Consider the following 18,377-nt stretch of genomic DNA (forward strand, 5'->3'; position numbering starts at 1 on the left):
AGTGACTGGGTGTATCGACACACCATCCAAAGTGTATTCATAACTTCACCATGTTGAGATTTCAATATCTGCTTTTTATTTTTACCCATCTACCAACCCATCTGCTCTAATCTGTGAGCCATTAGAAACCTTCCTAGTTTTTGTGGTTGAATCTGTGTTTGAATTCACTGCTCGACTGAGGCAACTTACAGATAATTCTATGTGTGGGGTATTACAGTCATTACTGCACACAGTGAGTACATGCAACTTATGTGACTTGTTCAGCACATTTATTTAGGCTTGCCATAACAAAGAGGTTGAATACCTATTGACAAGACATTTCAGCTTTTTATTTGTAAAAAAGTAATAAATAAAAAAACAATTCCACTTTGACATTATGGGGTATTGGTGGTAGGCCAGTGACCAAACAAATCTCTGTGTAATCCATTTTAAATTCAGGCTGTACCATTTGGAAAAAGTCAAGGGTGTGAATACTTATGAATAAACCTTGACATGTCTTCTCCCCTCCTCCAGACCAAGGTGAAGTACCTGAAGCAGACGTCAGTGATGCTCCAGAGGGAGTTTAGAGGGGACATCCCTAACACAGTGGAGGGCCTGGACGACTACCTGGAGTAGGACCCAAGATGGCTCACCTGGCCATGGACATCGCCTGGCACCAGGTCTCTGGCATAGGTAGGTATGGCTCACATAGAACTACAAATCCCATACTCTAGTCTGATGTTATGTGGTGTGGTCTGATCAAGTGCAGTGGCAGTTCTATGGATTATATAGTGGGCGTCTTTATAATGGGATTTTTGTTGTTTTTATTGTGTGTGTGTAGGCGTGGACACGCACGTCCACCGTATCTCCAACCGGCTGGGATGGACGAGAGGTGGGACCAGAAACCCAGAGGAGACACGCAAGGCCCTGGAAGACTGGTTACCAAGGTAACCAGACAACACCACTTCCTGTACCTCTGACCCATCAGGTCACTCGTTAACCAGCCACTGGCAATCAGATCCCTTACAGCAGGTAAGGGAAACATTTGGCCTTGTGATTTCTGTCCGACATGATTTTGATGAAGACGGGGATGGTGATTGATGATCTTCCTCTCTCTTCCCCGACACAGGGATCTATGGAGTGAGATCAACTGGTTGCTGGTGGGTTTGGTCAACAGGTGTGTCAATCCTCTGCTCCGTGTGTCTGAACCAGCACAGCTGTCCCTCCACCCATCAAGCCTCCCCAGCCAAGAGGCCTACAGCTGGGTCACCTCGCTCACCACACCTCCCCAAGACCTCCAGGGTTAAGCTGGAGCTTGGTTTGGGTACCACCCCCTCCTCAGCCACACATGTCAAGAGGAACCTCTGGCTACCCCTCTCCCTCCTCTGCCCCAGAAAGAGGAAGTCCAAAGCCAAAACCTTCTCTATGATATGACAGAAGGGGTAGAATCCCTATAGATATAGGGACCTGGTCCCAATTCTCTCTCCTTCCTCCCAAAGTGTACACGTGTCACTTCCCTTGACTGATGTGAAATGACTGGTACTAGAGATATGTGGTAACTCCTACTTGCCCAGTGGTATTAATTTCTTTAGCAGGGAGACCATTTTTGGACGAATTTCTGCAGACCCCTTTATTTTGCTAGAATTTCACAACCCCAACCCAAAATTACCTTCAAATCATTGCATTCGATTTTTTACATCAACTAATAACCAATTCATTAAACTGAAAAACAAATGTACTCAATTGTTTTTTTCAAATGATCTCAAACACGTTTGCATATTGTCCCATACAATAATCAGCACTTAAATGTTCTGTTCCAAAAACTAATAGCGCCCACTGACAGTCCTTGCAGATATACCAGGTGCCTAGATGTGGAATTAACAATGCGAGTGTATAACCCCGTTACTCAGTGCCACAAGTGATTGAGTTCCCCAGGAGACTACAGGGTGGTTTGGTGACCACTGCCTTACTGGATCCAACTGACTGTCGGGTCCTAATCTGAGTTTATGGATAGAATACACTTGATATCATTTGCACCCTTAACAGTGACCACTGAAGTGAGTTGATATTATCCATTATATACATGCAACAACTTCAAGGATTTTCCAGAGTTACAGTTCATAAGGAAAGCAGTCGATTCAAATCAATTAGGCCCTGACTATGGATTACATGTGACTGGGCAGGGGCACAGCCATGGGAGGCACAGGCCCACCACTGAGCCAGACCATCAGAATGAGGTTCCCCCCCCGCAAAAAGGCTTTACTACAGCCAGAAATACTCCTGTTTCATCAGCTGTCCAGTGGCTGGTCTCAGACGTCCTGCAGGTGAAGAAGCCGGATGTGGAGTTCCTGGGCTGGCAGGGTTACACGTGGTCGCGAGGCAGTTGGAGTACTGGAAATTCTTAAAAAATGACACTGGATGCGGAAATGGTAGAGAAATGATTCAATTTTCTGGCAACAGCTCTGGCAGACATTTCTGCAGTCAGCATGCCAATTGCACGCGCCCTCAACTTGACAGCTATACATTGCGACAAAAATGCACATTTTAGAGCGGCCTCATTGTCCCCAGCACAAGGTGTACACGTGTCATCAGCCCCACCTGTCTAGTGGATGGATTATCTTGGAAAAGTCCAAATTTGTGCACAATTTGAGCGCTTTCTTTGTGCGTATGGAACATTTCTGGGATCTTCTATTTCAGCTCATGAAACATGAGAACAATTTACATGGTAATATATTTGTGTTCACTATTGTTTAAGAATTCCTGCGTACTGTCCAATCAAGAGGGCTTGCTAAATCTTCTGAACCGAAACAATCTGGTATTGTACCGCCGTCCAAAGTAGAGCGAGTGCTTAGTTTGACAGCTCAGCATGTCCAGGAGACTACCCAGAACACGTCCTTTCTTTCCCATTGTCAGGTCATAAACACTGCTTTTCAAAGGTACTGTTTTCACAGCACACTCTTATTCCCAGTATGTTTGCATACTAAATTCTTGAACGAGATGCGAGTCGTGTTGTCAGTAGGGCTCTAGTATCTGTTGGGTCGTCAATCTCATTGATTTGTGAGGCGTTTACCACCACATCTTGCCATGCCTTGTCCACACCATTCATCAGGAACTCATAACCAGGACTCAATACCTTGTAAGAAGTTTATATCATTTAGTGGTAAAAAGTCCTGACCCATTCCCTGATGAGAACCAGGCCTTCATAACTACAGGGGTCCATGTCACAGACGAGGAACAAAAGAGATGACAACCCAAAGTTGGGTTTAAACTCAGACTAACATAGATTTGCGCGTGCCACTAGCAACTTCAAGGTAGAGCGTTTAACTCCTGCAGGGATCACATTATGCACGTCGCAAAAATATAAAATTGTCTCGATAGTATAGACAAGCATTCAATCAAAACCTGGTACAAATTGGAGCCTGAATCACAGAAAAGTTCTGGTAGGCCACCACTGACATTACCCATAAAATAAGCTGGCATTGCACAAAGAACCTAAGCGATGCATCACAGCTGAGCAGTACAGTACACTCTTATTGGAATGGCTCTAGATGTCCACCAGTGCTGGGCTGACCTGAAACTGGAAACAGCGGTGAAACTCTTGGTCAGAACTCTGGTGGAGAAGTCTCTTGTTCTGCCCGTCGGCCATCAGAGATACGGTCATGACCAGGGTCTCGTTGGGCTGCAGAAGGCTGGCACAAAGCTTGGCCTCTGAGCCTGCCTGGATCACTGCAGGAATGGCTACCATGTAAACCCTACAGAGAAAACACCCGGCAACAGGAAAATCACTACCCAAAGACAGGATACCTCCAAACACAAAGCCAGGTGAAATACACAGGGGGATAAAGATCTGCAGAAAGGGTAGATGAAAAATTGCTCTAAAAGAAGATTAAACCCAGACGAGAGAAGCAAGTCTGATCACTAAATTCTAACTTGTGAGTGCAGATTGACTTACGGTCTTGGAGTCTCTCGACAGACACAAAGCCAGTGAATGCAGGCAAAGAGTATCCATCTCCAAACCTGAAGCCCAGGAAGAACCATGACTAAAGGAGAAGAATAAACCACCAAGTCTGTTATGACCCAGTATTCCTACATGGAAGACCTGCCTACTGCACTGTACACAGGTTGTGTCTAGATGGGATACAGATTGTCAATAGTTCTAACCTTATAGGTGAATTCATACACAGCAGGTTGGGAGAATTAGGTTAAGGGTTGGCTAATAAAATACAATTCTACAGGGAAGGGGGTGAGAGACCAAACAATTGAATTTAAAATTCTTTCCTGGGAACTGCAAACCATATCAGAAGCATCTACCCACTGACATACCACCAGACAGGGAGAAGCAACACCAAACAGGCACCAACCTAGTCTCAGACCATTTTGTACGCAAAACTGAAACACTCTAGTATGATATATTACATTTGTGGATGTCCATCCATTTCATATGATATGTTAAAAATGTACATCTTACAAATTCCAATTTGTTGTGGCCAACATGAGCTAGGTAGCTAACATTATCTAGGCTAAACATTAGGAGTAAAGTTAATTAGCATGTTGGCTAACCTTAACCCTTTTAGCTAAGTAGTTCCAAAGTAGATGAAGTTGCTTATTACCCAAAATGTTATACGTCAGTTTTATTACACCCACCCCTCCACCCTTTTGGTTTTTGCCTTAAGTAGCTGTCAGTCTCCTGTAAAAATACCAAACTTACCATTTCATACAGATTTCAGTCTGGCAGATATACTTTTACTATGTTACGTACAGTCCATGAGACCAGGCTGCAGACACAGGTCGGTAAAAAGGCTCAATTGCATGTAGGTTAGTGTTACTTCTAGACCGAGTTACAATATATCGGGCTAGAAACTAGCGTGCACTAGGAGAAAGTATTCTGTTGCTAAGACCAGATGCAAGTTTGTTTTTTTTAACTGTTGTTTTGGGTATATGATTGCAACACAAGTTGCTATAGCACCTGTGACCTAGGCATACTCACCGCAGCGGGTTGTTCGTGGACTCAGTCGAACGTAAATCTCCCCCGTCGGTCATGTCCCTATAAATATCCTTAGTTACGGACTTTTTTTCTCTAATTACTAAGCGCTCGCACCTGCTGGATATTCAGGGAGTTCGATTAGACTGAACGGCCATTTCAAATGCGCGATCATATTGTCAACAAGGCAGCATGGTGCGTATAGTAATTCAGGAACATAGGTCTACAACATGTTTTCTATCCGTCAAATGTTTGCATTTTCAAACATTGGGAAGGCAGCTGAAGCACATATGGTTTTTTTTTTTTATCAAGACCAAACACTTTTAGGCCTATGCATATGGAAACTTCGAATCCTAAATCATTACTGTAAGAAATTGTATTAGATATTGGTAACTTGTTTTAACAACTTCTCAACATTACCTATAAGTTGACACAACATACACACCCCCTCTTTCTCTTGGACATATGCTGGACACATAGGACATATACACGGCACCCACAATTCCCCTCCCCCATGACAATCACACAGACACACCCAACCCATGGTTGGACCTCAGGACAAAGAACTCTCAGGAACCAATGGAACGTGGACACCAGGCCTGATCAGGACTACCCAAGACCCAGATCGACCAATCGGAAGGCCGGACTCGCAGATCTACCTACTTTGCTTGTTGTCTATATAGTACTGAACATTTCTGGCAACTGGCCTCTTTCCGGACGATTCACTAGGAGTCAGACTGAAAGAGCCTTGCTGCAAGATTTTACTAAGATATCTTTACATGTAATTAAACGGCCTTATTATAAAATTATCCACCTCGTCCTATTGTCTCCTCTTGTTCTCCTGTCAACAGTAAACGTTTTACTAACAAACTTGGAAGCAGAGGATGGTCAAAACATATTTGTATTCGGCCCAATAGAAAATCCATCGGACAGGAGACGAGAGGGAGAAATTTATCCAGAGGAGAGGTGACCTTTGAGGGAGAATCGCGATTCAACCCACACAGGAAACTGATCAAAGAGCTCGAAACTAAAGAGGTGAGCAGATGCCCGTTTAACCAAAATCTGTATATTGTATTATAGCCAATATCTAAATTCAATGATCAGGAGTACTGTGGTGAGTGTGAATTCTTGCTAAATTTATGTGGAATTGTTTAGAATTTAAGGCATTGTGTACAGATATCTAAGTATTAATAGGTCAAAGACTTATTCACATAGTCTGGCACTACGCGGTATGCTGATCGAGTAGGTGTACAGTGAAGAATAAGCTTTATAACGATTCACATAGTCGGGCCATATTTGACAGTCGATCAGGTAGGGGTTACCGTGAAGAATCCATAATTAAAAGATGGGATCCAAATAGCCGGGCAGTAGTTAGATTTGGCAAATCAGCTAGGTGTTACCGTGAAGACCCATAAAAAAAAAAAAAAAAAAAAAAAAAAAAAAAATATATAACGATTCACACAGTCGGGCCATATTTGACAGTCGATCAGATAGGGGTACCGTGAAGAATCCATACGTTTTCAAATAGTCGTGCAGTAGCTATACTTAGCTAGGTGTTACGTGAGAAATCTAATGTGTTTTCAAATAGTCGTGCAGTAGCTATACTTAGCTAGGTGTTACGTGAGAAATCTAATGTGATATTGCATGTGTAAGTTGTGTTGTAATTGTATGTGTAAGTTGTGTTGTCGCAATGTGGGGGATTGAACGTTCCACGAGACCAATTGCTACTAACTAGCCATATGCTAGTTGAGGCTGTGATAAAGTGACCGCCGTGTCGATGTGTATATATTGCTGTGAAGCAACTATTTTCTGCTGATGAGTTGACCGGATTTTTCCCTCTCCTGCTGTTGATAAATCTCTAAGGGTTAGAATCAATTTGAGAATTATTATAGAAGCGCGTGAATTACTAGTATATTGTCCCCAAAGGAAATTTCTGAAATGTTTTGGCAAAGTATTTAATTAATCGGAAAAAGTTCAAATTAATCGGAAAAGTTAATAGAAATAATATCTTTCGAATTATATATCATATAATTGCCATTCCAATTATATCAGGAGCGCCTGAATTACTAGTATATTGTCCCCAAAGGACACTTCTGAAATATTTTGCCAAAGTATTTAATTAATTAAATTAGCGAAAAGCAATAATATCTTTTATTAAAAGTACCTAAAACTGTCATTCCAATTATAACAGGAGCGCGTGAATATATTCGTATATTGTTTCAAAGAGATATAGCTGAAATATTGTTGGAAAACGAAAATAATTCATCGAATACACGGCAATAAAATCCTTTGTCCACGCGAGTCGGACACGAGACTGGGGGAGGTTAGGGGAAGAAAAACACATCGCTGGTTTCGATCAGTAACGGGCTAAAGTATACAAAGATAATAATAGACCCAGACATAGCTTAACGACAAAATGACCACGACTATCGTCCCCAAACACAAATTCAACGAATATTTAGATCAGAGAATGAAAGACAGAGCAGGCGGGAAATTACACTACAAACCCGTTAAAAAGATTTGGGAGGAAGTGAGGCTGAGATGGACTCAAACAGGTTTCCTTAGTGGAGTCGCCCCATCAAAAGGGCAACTCCTCATTATGGAGAAAGAATTGGAGGAAGCAGTGAAGCAAGGGATAGAATGTGAAGTTGATAAGAATAAGAGTCACTTATTTAAAAAAGAAGGGACAAAGCAAAGGGAAAAGGCACAGGCTGAGATGAGAATAGGTTTATGGGCAATTGAGGAAATTAGGAAAGCTCTCCCTTACCGGAAACCTGATACGATGGGAGTGGTCACTGGAGCACCAACTGACACCAAAGAGGGCAGGCCCAACAATAATGACGCCCCACCTACCACCACAGCAGCCCCATCGGCCCCAACCCATCTCAGGGGCACTGTGGGGTTAATGGCAATTCCCCAGGCTCAGTTCAACTCCCATGTGCATCACCACATTACCCAATACAATAAGGATAAGGGAGGGGCTGAAACACAAATCCAGTCCCTACAGGTACAACTTTTGAAACTACAATTGAAAGAGGCCCAGAAAGGAGAGAAACCCAAGAAACAGATGGTGGCTGAAGACCAACAAGAAATCTCACAAATCATTGAAAAAACTGTTTCCCGAATGATACAGCAACAACAACTACCCATCTTCACCCAGCAGGGACCACCTATACACCCACCCCAGGAGCAGCCATTCCAACTGCCGTATGCCTACCCGCTTCAGCCATACCCTTCGTCGGAACCACCACTACAACCCTACTACCCACTACCACAATCAAACTATTCACCCACATGGGGACAGCCCCAGAGGTACTCTGGATCTTATGGAAGCTGTCATAATTGTAAACAAGCTGGGCATATGGTGCGACAGTGTCCACACCCAATAACCCCGGCCCAAAGCCAGTTTCTGGCCAAAAGGGGACGAGGATACGCCCCTAGACCAAGGGGGAGTCAGGCCAATGATGTATCAACCACGTGCGGCCCTTCAACCCGCATACAATCACCCCAATCCAGACCCGAATCAGCAATCACCTCCCCCTTTTCAGGGCATGGCTGACGAATATGCCCCATGGCCCTGAAGCTGCTCACCACTAACCTACACTCATCATTGACCTGGACTACTGAAGCATCAAAGGCTTTTGCACTCTTGAAAACAGATCTCTAAGTGGCAGTAGCCCTAACAGCACCTGACTAAAAAAAAAAAACAAGTTCCATCTGGATGTTTCTGAAAAAGAAGGATTTACATCATCCATCCTTTTCCAGAACCTAGAGGGGGAGAGTAGAGTGTTGATGTATCACTCCTCCAAACTGGGCCACATTGAAGAAGGACAAATCACATGCTCCAGGTATGTGGCTGCAGTGGCAAAAGCTATTGGAAAAACAGCCCACATGATAATGTGCCATCCATGGGAAATCCACACCCACCATGGGGTTGCAGCATATCTGATGAGCAAAGAATTCACGTTCAGCGCTGAAAGGAAAACGAAAATCCAGAATAAATGCACACAATCACACATCACATTTGTCAACACTGAAAAAAACATGGCAGACGCACTCAATGCTGAAGGTCTACCCCACTCCTGTGCAGAAAGAGCTGCACAGGAACTGAAACGGAGACCTGACCTGGGGAACGAACCACTCACCAACACACACAGATATGGGGAAAGACAATGTGACAAATGGAAAAAGGTACCTGTTAGTTATGGTAGACAGGTTCTCTAAATGGGTTGAGGCAATACCAACAGCAGGGGAGGATGCAAAATAGGTCATTAAGTGGCTGCAAACCGAACTCATGTGTATTGTTTAATGACAAACGCTCCATGTACCAATAGGGTCGGATGTGTAAATGTCAACTGATTGTTGTTTAATGATGGGGTTAGTGTACAGGCCACAATCTCATAAGTCTCGTGGAACGCGCCAATCAAATGTATATGCAGGTTTGAAGTTGATTTGGGTTGAAGTCCTGCCCCTGGCGTTGCTGGCCATGATAGCCTCTCCAGGTGCAGGCACCCATCTCTCTCCTCATGAGACAATGGCTGGAGGAGTCATGCTTGGTCCACCAAGGAAGGGAGGTCATATGCCCGCCCTTGATGTACAACAAATTGTAATGTTTGATAATTGACGGAACTTTCTGCAGCTCTCTCCACACAGATTCATAAGGTCCAACGGGGAAGCAGAAGGGAGATCTGGCACACGGAAGGTAAAAATTGGTGACTGGGTGGGGTTAATGTCCACAAGAGAAAGTGGCTAGAACCCAGGTGGACTGGACAGTACGAAGTGAGGGAGGTTACTTCACACTCAGTCCAGGTCAAAGGTAAATCAGGCGCACCTTGGCACCACCTCACACATTGCACTCCAGCCCCAATCCCTTCTAGAACACTGACAGAAGTCAGAGCTGATTTAAACAGCTTAAATTCGATTCCAAATGAAGACATTTCTGACTCAGGTGATGCGGAATCAAACTCCGCCTCCCCTGATAAAGGAACCTCGCCCAGTTAGAGGGATATTTCTCCCTCCCTGGGCAAGGCTAGGGATATCTGGCCCCTTATTTGTGATATTCCTACTGACATTTGGGGTGTCCCTGGGCACTTTCACATGGTTAATAGAATAACTATAACCGGATCCCCATGGATGTATGTCACGGACACTCTAGTCTAACTAGGTAATAATAGATTAAAAAATTTAAAAAAATTAAAAATTTAGAAAACAATAGTTAAAATAAGAAACTAATATGGCTCAAATTGAGAAGGTTGAATAAGAGTGGGTGGAGAGCTATGCAGAGAATGGACAGAAGATGGCAGTATTGCAGCACCCAAATGGTCTCCCAGCCGACTGGTTGAATGCTGGTGACATAATTTTGTTTTTTGGAGTAAACATTAAGGTTAAGGGTTTCCGTGTACCCAGAGATAAGATATCTTAAAAGAATACACTCATATGGGAATAGGAGTTTTACTTTCTGAGTTTTATTTAGGCAAGGGACTTTGAGAAGATAAAGGGTTCTTTTGGTATGTTTAGATATGGAACACGAATGTAGGTGTAACATTTTGACCTGTTTTCTGTTTTCATTGCATTTTCCGGCGACTTGATCACTCGCGGGGAAATGTGGTGAGAATAATGAGATTGTGTCATTTGGGATACTAGTTTTGAGGTAAATTGATTATAATAGAGTTTATAACTCTTGACCATAAGGTAAGCATTTGTATTGGCCATTAGAAGATAGAGATAGGTTAATTAAGGTTATGTTAGGACTTTAGAGATTGACACTATAAGACCTGTGGTTATTTTTAAATCCATGCAGATAAAGTCAAAACAGTGAGACACTTAGTTAATATTGTAAAGGAACACATAGAAAAAGGCAGACAGATGGGTCTACCCCGCACTGTTGAGACCTTGAAGGTTTGAGAGCAGAGTGGGGAGGGTGGACCAGGAAATGAGCAAGGTAGGCTGTGAAATAAGATAGGAGAGAAAGGGGTTAACATATATAAGCAGCACAGATACATTTCAAAGTAGATAAGTCACTTGACAGAGAATTGGAAAAGAATAGATATGAATGTACGCCCAAGGGAGAATTGGATATGCGGGGAATAAAAGGGACGTTCCTAGAATATGATGTACTAAGTTATTATTTAGAGTAGGTAAGGTTGATACCTGGCCAGAGCCAGGTATCAAACGAAGGAGGGTACATTGTGGACTAGGAAAGGATGGGGCCTATTGGATAATAAACTTATTTAAAATTAAACATTTATAGCTAAAAAAAAATAGGCATAGAAGTTAAATATATAATCAGAAAGAACAAATGAGGAACTGTTTGCTAACCAAACCTGTATGTCCAAGAGTTTATACATTGCAGGTGAATTAAGGGAGAAGGTGAATCACTCGACCTGGGGGCATATCGCACTTGGAGGGTGAGACACACTGACACTGCCGAATGATCACAGAGTTAAGGAGAAGAACCGTTGCTAATAGAGCTCGGGGATCAACTCCTTAATGAAGAATTCCCTGCCCCCGACCTTTCCTCACTGTGTTCGTTCATAGAAGTGAAAGTGTTGCTTGGTCTCTGGCTGATGATGTGTTCTCTGGGAGAGGGTGGGGTTTTACAGGACTGCTTGTAGTCCTGAGCTGTCTGATCAGGATACGATGGGGATGATACCATCGCAGTGCTGCCAGAACCACCACCAGTTTCAACGGACCAGGGTTCAGCCGGCCTCCTCCACCACTTCAAGACCAAGTCCCACACCACCACCTAAGCTCTCCAATCCGGTACAGATAATAAATATAAAAGACATCTCAGATAGTGAACATTTGGGGACGGAAACTGGTTATGAGGAAAGGGAGAATATGTGGTTGGCCTACAAAACACTTAATAGAAAAGACTGTGTCGTATGTGGACATGCCAGACCTATTCTGGCTGCTCACCCATTTGTCCTAAGTAATGGGGAAGGTTGGATGTGCATATTGGAAAAGTTCGAGCCAAATTCAACCCTGTGTAAAACTCTGAGTTTTGTGTTCCCAGTGGTCCCTCCCCAGAAGGTACCGTGGGGAGTTAAGGCATATGGGGGATATAACAGCTGTATCCCTGGCACAGGTAGCGGTATAGACTATGGAGGGCTCCCTGCTACTACCTGCATCACTAATACCACTAGGAACTAGAGGTGTTGCTGATGTATGGTGGATGTGTGGACCTGCCAGGCGGGTGACCCCATTTTTGAAAGGAAATTGTCGTTGCTCATGTGTTTTGGCCAGTCTGATACCACCGTTGCCTATTATTATAGCTAATCAACTTCTGGGAGTTACACAGGACACAGAGGCTTGGGACCAACCCAGGAGACGGCAGAAACGTGACGCTCCTTGGTCCGAGGGTACAGATAACATGCACACCAACCTGTTGGGGGTCCCAATAGGGGTCCCCCACGAATTCCAGACATTAACCAGGAATGATGGCCTGTGGCATCTGATGCCCATCATTGGCCCAGCTATTGTTGATGTTAAACAAAAGGTCTGGATCAATTATAAACACACCCACACAGGACTTACTGGGATGGCTGAACAATTGGATGCTGCCTCACAAACCAGTAGACACAATAGACTAACACTGGACATAAGTCTGGCCAACCAGGGAGGTGTATGTAAAAAGATTGTAGAACAGTGTTGCACGTTTGTTCCTAACAATACTAGTCCGGATGGGAGCATTTCAAAAGCTCTGAGTGGGTTGGCAAGGTTATCTGTGGAGATGAAGGGTCTTGCAGGTGTGGAGGAGAGTGGACTGTTCCCCTGGCTGGGTGGTTGTTTTGGTAAGTACACTGCGATGATGATTACTGGATTTCTGACACTAGTTGTTGTTTTTCATTTCTGTGTTGCCTGTATCATACCTTGTTTGAAGAAGTTTGTTACAGATGTGTAAGGAGCCTCTAGTATGATGCCGTTGCTTGATGCTCCAGTTGGAGAGGCTGATACGAAAACGAGCTTCCGCAGGAGAGTGGGCTGACAGAGGAGGACCCTTGGTTTGCTGTAGTTGATGTTGAATGAATAAAAAGTGATGTTTGTCCTCCCTGTTGTGAAGGTTTGAAGTTCCCGGGTGGCGACGAGCCCACCTGGTACAGGTTGCATAGAGGGATGGACCTGAGGGTTTAACATATTCTCGTTTTTTGGTTTACTAATGTGTGGTTGGCCACTCCAGGGGTAGTTATTGGAGTGGTCTCCTTTTTGGTCCTTGCTCATTTACGACTCAACTTACATTGATGCTATTGGTCTCCCTAGGGGGTGCCAGATGAATATAAACTGGCGGACCAAGTGACAGCTGGGTTTGAATCATCATTTTGTTGGTGGTGTACAGTTAATAAAAATGTGGACAGAATTAACTACATTAATTTTAATGTCCAGAAACTGGGCAATTGGACTCAACAAGGCTTCGAGGCGGTCCATGGACAATTGGCAGCTACGTCCCTGATGGCATTTCAAAATAGAATCGCGGTTGATATGTTATTGGCTGAACGGGGGGGGGTCTGTGCAATGTTTGGTGAACAGTGTTGTACTTTCATTCCCAATAACACAGCTACGGATGGGAGTCTAACTGTAGCATTGGAGGGACTTCGTACCCTTAATGGTAAGATGAAACAGCATTCTGGAGTGGACACTACTATGTGGGACTCATGGATGGATGCTTTTGGTAAATATAAGACGCTGGTTTCCTCCATCCTAGTATCAATTTCTGTTTTTGCGGCCATTCTTGTACTTTGTGGATGCTGTTGCATTCCATGTGCGCGCACGCTTGGTAGCTGTGTTATAACTGCCGCCATAGACCCTAATCAGGAAAGGGCCCAAATGTTCCCATTGCTTGATGATGGGGAAGCTGGACCTGTCTATCTATTTGAGGACTAAGATACTTTTATGTCACGTCTCTTGTGAGACGTGAAGAGAGGGAATCAAAAATTTGTCTTCTGACAAATTTTATCCCATAGCTTTGTCTTTTTATACTTTTATGTCACGTCTCTTGTGAGACGTGAAGAGAGGGAATCAAAAATTTGTCTTCTGACAAATTTTATCCCATAGCTTTGTCTTTTTATACTTTTATGTCACGTCTCTTGTGAGACGTGAAGAGAGGGAATCAAAAATTTGTCTTCTGACAAATTTTATCCCATAGCTTTGTCTTTTTATACTTTTATGTCACGTCTCTTGTGAGACGTGAAGAGAGGGAATTAAAAATTTGTCTTCTGACAAATTTTATCCTTTAGTTTTGTCTTTTATATACTTTTATGTCACGTCTCTTGTGAGACGTGAAGAGGGGGATTTGTAAGAAATTGTATTAGATATTGGTAACTTGTTTTAACAACTTCTCAACATTACCTATAAGTTGACACAACATACACACCCCCTCTTTCTCTTGGACATATGCTGGACACATAGGACATATACACGGCACCCACAATTCCCCTCCCCCATGACAATCACACAGACACACCCAACCCATGGTTGGACCTCAGGACAAAGAACTCTCAGGAACCAATGGAACGTGGACACCAGGCCTGATCAGGACTACCCAAGACCCAGATCGACCAATCGGAAGGCCGGACTCGCAGATCTACCTACTTTGCTTGTTGTCTATATAGTACTGAACATTTCTGGAAACTGGCCTCTTTCCGGACGATTCACTAGGAGTCAGACTGAAAGAGCCTTGCTGCAAGATTTTACTAAGATATCTTTACATGTAATTAAACGGCCTTATTATAAAATTATCCACCTCGTCCTATTGTCTCCTCTTGTTCTCCTGTCAACAGTAAACGTTTTACTAACATTACTCCGCGTACTTTTGTACACTGCTGCAATTCGCTGTTTGTTTGTTACCTATGCGTAGTCACTTCGCCCCCACCTACATGATGATTACCTCAACTAGCCTGTGGACTCGGTACCGGTGCCCCCTGTATATAGCCTCGTTATTGTGTTACTTTTTATTTTAGTCTACTTGGTCAATATTTTCTTCTTCTTGAACTGCACTGTTGGTTAAGGGCTTGTAAGTCAGCATTTCACGATAAAGTCTACACTTGTTGTATTCGGCGCATGTGACAAATGCAATTTGATTTGATTTGACCTACATCACTTTGTTTTGATCCGGCTTTGAAAGTGGCACCTGGCTCAGGCTCCAGAGACATCCCGGACACTCCTTCCACCGGGGTAACGCAGGACAGATAATTGAATCCCCTCCTATCACAGCTGTTAAACTCTGTAACTGTTTTAAAGTCACCATTGGCCTCATGGTAAAATCCCTGAGCAGCTTCCTTCCTCTTTGGCAACTGAGTTGGGAAGAACGCCTGTATCTTTGCAGTGACTGGGTGTATCGACACACCATCCAAAGTGTAATTCATAACTTCACCATGTTGAGATATTCAATATCTGCTTTTTATTTTTACCCATCTACCAACCCATCTGCTCTAATCTGTGAGCCATTAGAAAACCTTCCTAGTTTTTGTGGTTGAATCTGTGTTTGAAATTCACTGCTCGACTGAGGCAACTTACAGATAATTCTATGTGTGGGGTATTACAGTCATTACTGCACACAGTGAGTACATGCAACTTATGTGACTTGTTCAGCACATTTATTTAGGCTTGCCATAACAAAGAGGTTGAATACCTATTGACAAGACATTTCAGCTTTTTATTTGTAAAAAAGTAATAAATAAAAAAACAATTCCACTTTGACATTATGGGGTATTGTGGGTAGGCCAGTGACCAAACAAATCTCTGTGTAATCCATTTTAAATTCAGGCTGTACCATTTGGAAAAAGTCAAGGGGTGTGAATACTTATGAATGAAACCTTGACATGTCTTCTCCCCTCCTCCAGACCAAGGTGAAGTACCTGAAGCAGACGTCAGTGATGCTCCAGAGGGAGTTTAGAGGGGACATCCCTAACACAGTGGAGGGCCTGGTACGACTACCTGGAGTAGGACCCAAGATGGCTCACCTGGCCATGGACATCGCCTGGCACCAGGTCTCTGGCATAGGTAGGTATGGCTCACATAGAACTACAAATCCCATACTCTAGTCTGCATGTTATGTGGTGTGGTCTGATCAAGTGCAGTGGCAGTTCTATTGGATTATATAGTGGGCGTCTTTATAATGGGATTTTTGTTGTTTTTATTGTGTGTGTGTAGGCGTGGACACGCACGTCCACCGTATCTCCAACCGGCTGGGATGGACGAGAGGTGGGACCAAGAACCCAGAGGAGACACGCAAGGCCCTGGAAGACTGGTTACCAAGGTAACCAGACAACACCACTTCCTGTACCTCTGACCCATCAGGTCACTCGTTAACCAGTCACTGGCCAATCAGATCCCTTACAGCAGGTAAGGGAAACATTTGGCCTTGTGATTTCTGTCCGACATGATTTTGATGAAGACGGGGATGGTGATTGATGATCTTCCTCTCTCTTCCCCGACACAGGGATCTATGGAGTGAGATCAACTGGTTGCTGGTGGGGTTTGGTCAACAGGTGTGTCAATCCTCTGCTCCGTGTGTCTGAACCAGCACAGCTGTCCCTCCACCCATCAAGCCTCCCCAGCCAAGAGGCCTACAGCTGGGTCACCTCGCTCACCACACTCCCCCAAGACCTCCAGGGTTAAGCTGGAGCTTGGTTTGGGGTTACCACCCCCCTCCTCAGCCACACATGTCAAAGAGGAACCTCTGGCTACCACCCTCTCCCCTCCTCTGCTGCCCAGAAAGAGGAAGTCCAAAGCCAAAACCTTCTCTACATGATATGACAGAAGGGGGTAGAATCCCTATAGAGATATAGGGACCTGGTCCCAATTCTCTCTCCTTCCTCCCAAAGTGTACACGTGTCACTTCCCTTGACTGATGTGAAATGACTGGTACTAGAGATATGGTGGTAACTCCTACTTGCCCAGTGGTATTAATTTCTTTAGCAGGGAGACCATTTTTGGACTGAATTTCTGCAGACCCCATTTATTTTGCTAGAATTTCACAACCCCAACCCAAAATTACCTTCAAATCATTGCATTCAGATTTTTTACATCAACTAATAACCAATTCATTAAACTGAAAAACAAATGTACTCAATTGTTTTTTTCAAATGATCTCAAACACGTTTGCATATTGTCCCATACAATAATCAGCACTTAAATGTTCTGTTCCAAAAACTAATAGCGACCACTGACAGTCCTTGCAGATATACCAGAGTGCCTAAGATGTGGAATTAACAATGCGAGTGTATAACCCCGTTACTCAGTGCCACAAGTGATTGAGTTCCCCCAGGAGACTACAGGGTGGTTTGGTGACCACTGCCTTACTGGATCCAACTGACTGTCAGGGTCCTAATCTGAGTTTATGGATAGAATACACTTGATATCATTTGCACCCTTAACAGTGACCACTGAAGTGAGTTGATATTATCCATTAATATACATGCAACAACTTCAAGGATTTTCCAGAGTTACAGTTCATAAGGAAAGCAGTCGATTCAAATCAATTAGGCCCTGATCTATGGATTACATGTGACTGGGCAGGGGCACAGCCATGGGAGGGCACAGGCCCACCCACTGAGCCAGACCATCAGAATGAGGTTCCCCCCCCGCAAAAAGGCTTTACTACAGCCAGAAATACTCCTGTTTCATCAGCTGTCCAGGTGGCTGGTCTCAGACGGTCCTGCAGGTGAAGAAGCCGGATGTGGAGTTCCTGGGCTGGCAGGGTTACACGTGGTCGCGAGGCCAGTTGGAAGTACTGGGAAATTCTTTAAAAATGACACTGGATGCGGGAAATGGTAGAGAAATGATTCAATTTTCTGGCAACAGCTCTGGCAGACATTTCTGCAGTCAGCATGCCAATTGCACGCGCCCTCAACTTGACAGCTGTGGCATTGCGACAAAACTGCACATTTTAGTGGCCTTACTGTCCCCAGCACAAGGTGTACGCGTGTCATCAGCCCCACCTGTCAAGTGGCTGGATTACCTTGTCAAAATGCTCAAATTTGTGTACAATTTGAGAGCTTTCTTTGTGCGTATGGAACATTTCTGGGATCTTTTATTTCAGCTCATGAAACATGGGAACAATTTACATGGTAATATATTTGTGTTCACTATTGTTTAAGAATTCCTGCGTACTGTCCAATCAAGAGGGCTTGCTAAATCTTCTGAACCGAAACATCTGGTATTGTACCGCCGTCCAAAGTAGAGCGAGTGCTTAGTTTGACAGCTCAGCATGTCCAGGAGACTACCCAGAACACGTCCTTTCTTTCCCATTGTCAGGTCATAAACACTGCTTTTCAAAGGTACTGTTTTCACAGCACACTCTTATTCCCAGTATGTTTGCATACTAAATTCTATGAACGAGATGCGAGTCGTGTTGTCAGTAGGGCTCTAGAGTATCTGTTGGGTCGTCAATCTCATTGATTTGTGAGGCGTTTACCAC

The 18,377-nt window shown here is 43.9% G+C and overlaps 1 pseudogene; it reads left to right on the plus strand.

Moving 5' to 3' along the window:
* The first annotated feature begins 488 nt into the window (after positions 1–488).
* Positions 489–17,025, plus strand: LOC120023327 (annotated as a pseudogene).
* Positions 17,026–18,377: the final 1,352 nt, after the last annotated feature.

The sequence above is a fragment of the Salvelinus namaycush genome, chromosome 2, assembly GCF_016432855.1.
Source record: "Salvelinus namaycush isolate Seneca chromosome 2, SaNama_1.0, whole genome shotgun sequence".
Classification (NCBI taxonomy): domain Eukaryota; kingdom Metazoa; phylum Chordata; class Actinopteri; order Salmoniformes; family Salmonidae; genus Salvelinus; species Salvelinus namaycush.